Source organism: Lathyrus oleraceus, chromosome 6 (genome assembly GCF_024323335.1).
Source record: "Lathyrus oleraceus cultivar Zhongwan6 chromosome 6, CAAS_Psat_ZW6_1.0, whole genome shotgun sequence".
NCBI classification, from domain to species: domain Eukaryota; kingdom Viridiplantae; phylum Streptophyta; class Magnoliopsida; order Fabales; family Fabaceae; genus Lathyrus; species Lathyrus oleraceus.
Window position 1 is genome coordinate 49,301,373 of NC_066584.1, and position 9,401 is coordinate 49,310,773.

Here is a 9,401-nt window from a genome sequence, read left to right on the forward strand (position 1 = left end):
AATTAAAATATTAAGTCATATAAAATAACTTGTCATACAAAATACGTACCTGAACCCAATGATTTTGGTTAACAAAACCAATGCAATAAATAAAGATATTTGGTGAATGTGAACTTGTCATAGGAAAGAAAGTCATGCACGGATTGCCTAAACAGACAAGTACAGCATTATAGCGATTCGCTACCAAGTAACCCATATCTGGTAGAGTCAACCATTTTTCAGGTGGCTGTGAACCAAAGGATTCTATCATTAAAGATTCTCTCACTTCTGACAACATATTAGAAAATAACTTGTCATACAAAGTTGACCTATCCTTGTCTATTATTTCCAACCCCAACTCTCTGCGAACCATTGACCAACCATCCCCACCATATCCATGCAATGATGCAATGAATCTAAATCCACAATTACCATCTGATTCAACATTAACCATATCTTCAATATATGACCTAATATGATTAGGAAATTGAAGAGTGAATTGTGGTTGCTTCTTTGATAATTTTAACTTCTTCGAAGTCTGTGATGGTTGAGATTTCCTTTGTGAAGATTGAGATGCCTTATCAACATACTCATGATATGAAGGGTCCCTATAAACATCATATTCTGTTGGTTTTTCCCTTTCTTCTTCACTCCTCCTTTGGTTTTTAGTTTCTCGGGTGGTGGACACAATGGAGTCATTGTTGGGTATGCTAGTTCACATACCCTACTCTTTAATGCCCTTTTCCCAATAACATCTAATGACCTAAATTGTTTCCATAATTCATCTATTGCACAAGTCATATCCACCTCTGATCCATCATCTGCACCTACCTCTAACTCAACTTCCATAGTTAGTTTTCTCCAATGAACATGAACAGCATCTATGGGTATCGGTATACCACCTAGTGTGTATCTTCCTAACTCACAAGCACAAGGTAACCCATAAGATATTCTAAGAGTAAAACCACATATTTTCCTGTTAGTTCCAACATAATTAACTCTCAATAACTCTTTAGCAATACGTCTCAAAGTAGCTCGAGATACGGAACCACGCAAATAACCATAAAAGGGACTTATGTGCGCGTGCTCAACTTCGTAAAAACTCTTCTGAAAAGAAGCTTTAATGTTTCCCAGTTGTAACCTCAAGTTGTTATTCATAGCTTCCCAACATTTGACCATGTCACCTATATTGTTTCCTAACATCTGCTTTAACTTCCAATGAGCAGATTCAACCCTAAAAATATTGAAAATAACACATAAAAAATACATAGAAAAAATATCACATATAAAAATAACACATAAAAAATTATAACACGTACCGATTAATCGTTGTTTTACCCAAATATAGCAATCGATCAATCCATGCTCCAAGAAATCTATGTCTATGTGGAGTCAACCATGTGTCTTTCACATAATTAATAAATCCACTATAATCAACACATGCTTGCTCAAGTTGATGCAACTGTTGACCATACTCAACCTCATCAGTATCCCAAACAACTTCCATCCATAATGTGTCTATCGTCTTTTGCAGGTCATTCACCACATGTTGTTTGCATTTGGCACCAACGTTTTTGTTAATGTGAAATCTACATAGCAAATTAATCGACCTGGGAAACACAATTTTCAATTGCTTTCATCAAAGCAAGATCTCTATCTGTCAAAATCACTTGTGGACACAAATCTTTCTTCACAAACAATTCTTTTAGTTTCTCCAATACCCAACAAAAATTCTCTGTCTGCTCAAACTCCATATACGCAAATGCAACAGCAAAAGTCAACTCGGTTGATGTCATGCCAACAATTTCAAACAAAGGTTGTCTATATTTGTTTGTCTTGTAGGTGATATCCATAACTAACACAATCAGAAAAATATTCAACAACTTAACTGAATCAGGATGGGCCCAAAATATCTCTCTCACAACTTCCGAGTCATCCTTTTTTCTACTCCAATACACATAGCTTGCATCCTCAATAAGCTTAAACAAATGTTGTATCTCACTTCTAGGACCTCTTATCTCTTTTTGTATCACACTCTTATGCTTGTATACTTGCATAATCTGAGTGACATTCTCAGGATCTCGGTCTTGCAAGGAAAGCAATATGTGTCTAGGTGGTACATGTCTCTTTGTCAAATCAGTGACATGTTGCTTCTCATCTGTGGTCAACCTACCAATAAAGGAATGACCTTCTAATTTATCAGGTAAACCATGATTATGTAACCCACATTTTACATCAATCTTCCAACCAGACCCATCTTTCACCGGAGTCGACCTGATTTTAAATGGGCATCCACATTTCTTGGACGCACTTTGGGTTCCACTGTCAGTACTCTTGTGTTTCCCACCTTTATCATAACCAAATATTAATTTGTTACTTCTCCCTCTCTTGCCTGTTTCAGTATCTGAACGACTGATAATAACAGTTACTTTATTATCGATTCCAACCTCTTTAATCCATCTGATCACCTCTTCTCGTGTACCAAATCTTTCAGTCGTTATAAACGTATCAGAAGTATCTACACATATTTGGGGAAGATTTTCCATTCCTGCACAATAAAATAAAAAATAAAAATAATCCAAAAAAATTTTTGCAAACCGGAAGTCTTCTTCAAAGAGTTCTGGTATGTGTCACTTTGTTTACCGGAACTCTTTCAATAAGTGTTTCGGAACTTTTCTTTTTTATTAAAGAACCGGAACTCTTTCTTGAAGTCTTTCGGTTTACTACTTGGTGTGTTCCAGATGTCTTTTGTGAAGTCTTCCGGTTTGGAAAAAATACATATCGGAAGTCTTTTTCCAGGAGTTCCGGTGCGAGGGTGGAATGTGTAATTTTTGGAAGTATCAACTGAATGGTAAAAATTAAATGGTAAATTGGTTAAAACCAGTTAAGGGTAAAATTGGTATTTTTTTAAAATTGTAGGGGTATGAGGCTAAACGTAGGGGTATGAAGTAAAATTTTCTAGACTAAGAATAAGTGTGGACACGGACCTCCGTTTGGGCCCATATGTTATTTTTATGAATACACTCCATTTGGGAATACACACCGCCCAAATGCCACACCCCTATGTACTGCTGGACTTTGGCCGAGTTAGGATGATGGGCCTCCGTTTTGGGGACCCGTCCAGGATCCATCAATACCATTGTCCTGGACCTTTTTTTTTAACCATCAAGGCCCAATTTTTTTTTAGTTTTCTTCTTTTTTAATTAATTAGGATATGTTAATCTTGATTGATTTCTTAGAAATAATTGATTTTTAATTAATTAGGTTAAATAATTTTAGATTAAAATACTAATTAATTAGAGTTTTAGAACTTTTTAGATTTATAACTGGATTTTTAGAAATTAGAACTTTTATAACACTTGGTTTTTAGAATTGAAGTTTGATTAGAAATCTGCATAATGACCAATGACCATTTTGCCATTAAGGCTAGAAATCTTGATTTTTAATGCATGTTCCCTTAGTTTTAGGGTCTTGATCAGATTTGTCTGATTTTTATTTAGTTGATTAATTTCATAGATTATTATTATACATAATTTCAACTATCATTTTAATCCCATTGATTAGTGTTAACCAAATGTCGCTTTGGTCAACCAAATCCTTTGTAATCGTGCTATAAGCCCCAAGCCTATTTCAAGTGATCAAAAGACCATTGATCACTTGATATGGAAAGTTCATCACGCTCAAGCTACTGTGGGTATGTTGAATCTCAGGAGCTTAATACCTCAAGGTTCAAATGCAAGATCAATACTTCAAGTCAACATCAATCAAGCATAGATAGCAAAGTGGACCACTTATCAAGCACTACAAAGGTATCAACATTTGTCGATCATAATTCAAAGTGTGTGGCACGAGCCTTAAGTAATATAGAAGGGATGATATTGGAGCTTTCATACACTCATTCTGGATATCTTTGGGTGTGGAACGTTTGGCCCATGGCTCATCGTATTCACCTTCATTCATAGACTTTAGCATAATTTGAATTACATGATTGTTAAGTCTCCTTCTACAACATCAATAGGATCAACATGCAAAGGATCTCATGTCAGCAACTTGTTAATTTTGATTTGAGTTGCACGCTATGAGCCTTAAGAAACAAAGAATGATGAGAGTGGATAATTCATATCCTTGTCTAGAATATCCTTGGGTGCGGGACGAATGACCCAATTGCTCAAGGTATTCTCCTTTGTTCATAGACTTTAGTGCAATTTGAATCACTCAATTGACAAGTATTCTTCTTCAAACGAGCACCAATCTTTCAACACCCTAGTAAGGGAGTTCCTTTTGCTATTGGCAAATTGTGGTTGTACACGCTCTTCCAATCAACATTTTTTCCTTGTGAGGTGTTAAACCTTGGCATATTTTTTGCCTTGTAAGGCGTTAAACCTTGGCACATTCTTTGCCTTATAAGGCGTTAAACCTTGGCACATTCTTTGCCTTGTAAGGGGTTAAATCTTGGTTTAATCTTTGCCTAAAAGGTGTTAAACCTTGGCTATCCGGTTCAGTGCTTTTCCCTGAGAGTCATGGACTCTAGCATATGCTTCTCTTTGCCCTGTGAGGTGTTAAACCTTGGCTATTCGATTTGGTCTTCGCCTTGAGAGTCGTGGCCTCTGGCACAAATTGCTCTTTACAGTGTGAGGTATTAAACCTTGGTTATTCAATTCAATCTTTGACTTGAGAGTCATGGACTCTGGTATGTGATTCTCTTTACCCTGTGAGGTGTTAAACCTTGGTTATTCGATTCAATCTTTCGCCCTGAGAGTCGTCGGCTCTAGCACTTGATTCTCTTCACCCTGTAAGGTGATAAACCTTGTCAATTTGATTCCTTGACATCGGCAGTTTTAAAGCTTTGGTAGTGATACCTTTCCTAGAAGGTGATAAGCCCTGACACTCCTTTTTCAGCCTAGAAGGGTAGTGTACCCTGGAAAATCAGTCTCATTTCCTTTTGTTTCAGCCGCAGTAGGCTGAACTGCGAAAGCTTTAATTTCCTTATTGCACTATAAGGATACGTAGGCAGGAGAATTCAGATTCTTCGTGAGCTACCTTATTTATAATCCATCCTTCATTTCAATCAATTACTCCTCTTACCTCATAAATCATCTTATTTTTAGCCATATTAGGCTGGACTACGATTGCTCTGATTTTTTCATTGCACGATGAGAATACGTAGGCACGAGGGTTCGAATCCTTCGCGAGCATACTTATTTATTATTATTCCTTCTGCCTTATGGCACCACTCATATCTTTCACGATCCAGTATCTACCTTCAATCATTGAACCGTTCACCCCGGTGACGTACTATTTCTTTATCACCGAAACACAATTTTCTTTGGAATTCCATATACACCCTTTTAGGACGATATAACGGCAATCCGAATTTGCACCTAGAGTTATTTGGATCATACCCGAACATTTAATTCCTTCTTTTTGGCTAAATATCATATAGTAGCGGCCATGCTAGTCCACGTATCGGTTAACGTTGTTTCTCTCTATGGTGCAAATCCCATTTCTCCTACGGATTCCAATATACCTTTACCTTTTGGTTTCAAATTACACATTTCATGTCACTTGTTACCAAATCCTTGAATTATGTGATTTTGGTCATTCTTTCCATACATCTCCATGATGTAGTCACATTCTACCTTCATTCACTTCACGTGATGTACCCTATTCTTTAAGTCAAATACACTACCTCTTTGAGCTCCATCTTGAGTCACCTTGTGAACCAGAAGTTGTTTGGATCATCCCAAATTACTTATTTCTCCTTGTTTTCGGCATTACCCTATAGCGGCAGCCATGCTAGCCCACGTACCGGTAAAAGCTTGTTTTACTCTTGGGTTCATGTTTTCACCCCTTGTTGGAGTTCAAACAAACTTATTCTTTGGTTTAAACCATACTTTGATCATATTTCTTTTCATCTCCCACCACTAGTTCTTTGAACTATGGAGCTCTGAATTCCTCATTGCACTATGAGGATACGTAGGCATGAGGGCCATAATCCTCACTAAGTACTCTATCTATTCTTTTCCTTTTCCCATTCTTTTGCGAGTAATCCTTGGATATCACATTTATTCGATCAAGAACAATCAAAACAGTTCCCATGGAGTACCATGGATGTTAGGGGTGTTAATACATTCCCCTTACATAACTGACTGCCTTACCCAGCATATCTCTTTCCCCCGGGTTTTATCAATGTTTTCCCCTTCCTTCGAGAATAAATAAAGTTTGATGGCGACTCTATTATATGTTTCAGCGTGTGATGTGTTTGGGTATATTTCCACTAGCTTCACCATCAAACGTTGAAGAAAAACTTTGAATTCAACACATTGATCAGGGTAAGATGAACATATCACACATTTATCATGCCCCCCTTCATCAATCCTGCTTCCACCAATCTAGCATGGACCACTGTCAAGGGAGTCTTCAACTCAAACACATCCTTCATTAATTGAACTTTTTATAGCTTTGACGCATGAACCACCATGTTTAGGTAAATGATTGTTTCCCATATTCCGAGCATCAACAACAGACAATATTTTTTGGTCTATCAACTCCTGGACTCGGAGCTTGGACACTCGGAAATTCTATGTTGTGTGACCCTCTGAATTGTCATGAAAGGTACACCTGGCATTCTCGTCATACTAAGGCTTGTGAGGATTTTGCTTTAGAGGTAATCCTCTAGGCACAAACATTCCATTTTGAATTAGATACAGTAACAATTGAGTGTACGTCATAGGGATATGAGTGGTATTTGCATTATTGTACTATTGATACAGCCTTTTTTGATTTGGTCGTTGCTGCTGAACCGAACGTTGTTGATTGTTCTGTTGATTTCTATGCTGATACTGAGCTGGAGGAGACTGGTACTGAGGCAGTGGAGCTTAATACTAAGGTATTAGAGCTTGATACTGAGGTACTTGAGATGGAATAAGAATAAGAGCAATTAGACGATAAGGCATAGTTGGATATTGAGCAGCTACTATGTAAGGGTACTAAAAATAAGGTATATGAGCAGGAGCCCTTGCTGGTTCCCTCCCCCTTTGAGAAGAAATAAAACATGTCTCGCCTTCCTTTCTCTTGAATCCGTTGAAAGGCTTCTTCAAGATTAGTTAACAATTGGAACCTCCATGAATCTTACCACTCTTCAATCATTCTTCTAGTCTTTCATCCATGATCACCATGTCGGAAAATCATGTAGACACATTACTAATTAGTCTTTCATAATATTGGCCCCGAAAGGTTCCCATAAAGATGTCAATAAATTCACGATAAACCAGTGGTGGGTGCGCCCTTGCAGCCAATTCTCTCCATTTTTATGTATATTCTTTAAAAGATTCATTGTCCTTCTAAGTCATACTCTGAAGTTGAGTATGGTTATACGCCATATTAGTATTATATTCTACTGCTTTACAAATGCTTCAGACAACTCATCCCAAGTGCGGATGCTGATGCACTCTAACTGCACGTATCAATCCAAATATGCCTCAGTTAGACTGTCCTAAAAGTAATGGATCATGAGTTTATCATCTCTGGCATAATCAATCATTTTTCTGCAATACATTTTCAGGTGTATATTAGGACATGTGAGGTCTTTGTACTTCTCAAATTTCGGTGCCTTGAACTTTGGAGGGATCACCACGTCTAGCACCAGAAAAATCTCTAAAGCATTCAAACAAGTTCAGTTATGTCCCTCCAGGATTCATAAGTTTTCGGCCAGAGCATGGCACATCAAGATAGCCTCAGAATCCTAAGTAACAGTCGGAACCACCACTGGAGTAGCCCCATTATAATTTTTCAATTTAAACTCGTCTTAGAGCTCCTCATCAGTGCGAGAAATGAGAATTTGATTTACAACTAGTGGTCCTTGCGCAACAAATCCATCAGCTACTCCAGAGGTATGAGCAGGCGGAGGCACATGAGTTCTCTCAATCGGAGGAATGAAACCAAAAGGAAGATCGTAGATCATGGGATTAGGAATGGGAACTGGAGGTCCTGACTGGATAGTAGACCCTTGAACAAGAGAGACATTCCTTACAACAGCGACAACATGGGCCTCTTCCTCTCTTCTAACCAGAGCTTGTATAGCCTTAAAGAACTGCTCAATTTTGCTTTTGACGAAGTCCATTTCCTCTCTCATGTTAGCTTTTTCTTCCTGAACTACATCCATGACTCTTCTTGTGTTAGAGCGAGTAGCGTATGCATGTTGAAGAATCATCTTGAATTACTAGAGATGAGGAAAAATGAAATGAGTTTTTGTTTTGAGCAATGAAACGCATGATGCATATTTTAATGCATGTGGATGTGAAAAATGTTTTTCATGCTTATGTTCAATTTTATTTTCAGGTAACCGTTTTAGATTCATTTTTATTTAGAAAGAATTCAAAGAGATCAAGAGAACCAAGAAAGAAAGGGGTCAAGCTTTGGTACAAAAGAGCCAAAATCTTTATTCATTCACTTCAAAGTAGAGTACAAGGATTGAGTACAAAATTATTTCAAACATAAAGGAAAGTACAACACAAAAGGTCAAACTGCAAGATTTTATCTTTTAAGCTCTTCCAACTCTCCCTTGAACCTCTTCATCATGTCTTCACAGAACAAAACAAAGTTGATCACTACATAAGGAGTTTTGTTTTCGTCTAGGTCTTCTAGAGCACGTCTTAACATTAAAGGTGTGTCCTTTGTTAGCCAGTTGCAGAATTCTACCAAACTTACAAACTTGTCTTGATATTCATTCCTTTGTGCATGTAAAAAGTGGATAGTTCCTTCGCAGGCCCCCAAGCTCACGTTCATTTTTTCCTTTGCATTCAACCAATTTGAACCTTCTTACTGTAAAGAGTCAAATCTGTATTTCCAGTGTTGTGCCAAATCTTGAGCAATCTATAATTATTTGCACTTCTCTTCCAACATATCAGGTGTAATTTGAGCAGCAGCCAAAGCATTCTCTTTTGGGCAGCTTTCTTGCTCCACTCTTATCTTCGAGTCCTGAAGGGAAACATTAAGCTTTTGGGTTTGAGTTTTAAGCCTCTCTCGTACTTCCTTCTTTTGTTTGGTTGCAAGATTCCACCAGTACTTCCAATCTTGCCATTCTTTCTTAGCTCTCCTTAACTGCTCGTGGAGTGATTCCAACCCACTATCAGCTTCAAATAGGCACTCCCGAACTCTCTCCTTAAGATCTTGCTCAGCTTGGGTCCTCTCTCGACTTTCGGCCAACAACTATTTCTTATGGTTATTCTTAATTTTAAGCATTGTCTTTTCACATGTGGCTTTGTTAAGCTCTGATAGAAACCCTTCGTTCTCTTTAGTCACTCTGGCAATTGTGGCCCTCATCTCATCAACTTCTTCAAAGGAGATATGAATAGGTGCATACATGACAGGCTGAGCGGGAGCTTGGATAATGAATTGAAGCTTTACTTCTTTCACCCTTT